Source organism: Chaetura pelagica, unplaced genomic scaffold (assembly GCF_000747805.2).
Source record: "Chaetura pelagica isolate M959 unplaced genomic scaffold, ChaPel_1.0 scaffold234, whole genome shotgun sequence".
Lineage (NCBI taxonomy): Eukaryota > Metazoa > Chordata > Aves > Apodiformes > Apodidae > Chaetura > Chaetura pelagica.
Genome location: NW_009952967.1, coordinates 1437376 through 1438868, shown reverse-complemented (window position 1 = coordinate 1438868; position 1493 = coordinate 1437376).

Sequence of the window (1493 nt, the reverse complement as noted above, 5' to 3'; positions counted from 1 at the left end):
CAAACCTACTACTATTTCTCAGCAAAGAACAAGCTCTTCTCACCTCATCCCCCTGTCAGTGAGTTCACCAGATTAGAGGCTTCCTGAACCCCTTGCCCTCCTAAGTTGCAGTTGTTTCATTTCTGTCTGCTGGAGGGAGGGGCAAATTCTTGGTAACACAGCTTGAGCGCTGAGGTGCACTTGAGGCTACAGGCTGGTCTTCTGGTAATGCTGACCTAGTCTACGTTTCTGGGATTAGTGACCTTCCTGTTCTACCTTCCTTCCTTCCATGGGATTCTTATTGTGTCTTACCCTTCAAATAAAAAAGTAGAGAGAAATCAGAGAGTGGAGGATTTCATTCATTTTCTAGAAGAGCTGATTAGTCACAAAACCACCTCACAGAAGGGCACTCCTGAGTGCATGAGGTTGTCCTGTGCGTGCAGGAAGATGGTCCTGCCAAGACACTAACCTGGTTTTTAATTCCCCGATCTCTCCCATGGACTCTGTGAGACCCTGTGTGACCCTGTCACGCTTCAGTTTGCACTCTGATGACTGAAACTAACAGGGATGCTCCTAGGATAAGAGAGTTGATAATAATTAGACATTAAAAGCTCAACTAATTCTTGGTGCTGTCAGGTAACAGCTCTAGGGCAGCGAGTACTGCTAAAGCAAGAGCAGATTTCCTATCCAGAGCACTCAAAATGGGTGACACACTATCTCTGATCCAAGCACTGTACTCAGTTCACCAATTTTGATAGTAGATCATTCTTCTGAATCGGTCATTGCCCATCAAAGCAGTGTTTAGAGACCAGTGAAACTGCATTTAACAAATAAAGTACTCATTTAGTAATGATTTAGCAATGTCTGGCTACCACAGTGCACCAAGCTGCAGTCTGCTCCTGCCATGGAGTCTGCTTCCGGACAGGAATTACTCAGTGATATTATCAGTCCTTGTAAAATGTCTTATGTCTTGGCCACAAGGTTAATGAGTAACTCAGGTCCCCATCTCATAAAAACATTGTATTGTAAGAGCAGGCACGTGTGAAGCTAACTGTCACTAATCCATCATGCACACAACCCGAGTAGAGCAACACATAAAAGGAGCCAGAAACTCAGCAAATCTTTCAGCTCAGGGAAGACCAACTGCACTGAGATTTATCTCCATGGAGAAATCCAGTGGGAAGCTAAACAATGGATCGGCAGCTCCTGGAGTACCACAGGCTGAGAAGGACAGTCCTGTGCCTGCTGAGGAGGGTGCTGCAGGGCTGAGAAGAGCAGGACCCCCAGCTGAAAAGAGTGTGGATGTGGAGAGGCTGGAATTCACTGAAGAAGGTGTTAAAGAAATGGAGGGACCTTCAGGCACAGAGCCAGCCAGTCCTGATGCCTCTAAACCAGACATTTTGGAAAGAGACTGTCCAAAATCAAAGCCTCTTGTTATGCTAACAAACTCAACCTCTGCCCAAATATGCAGTTTGGAAAGGAACCAGCAGTGTCCAACCACAGCATCTCTTGAC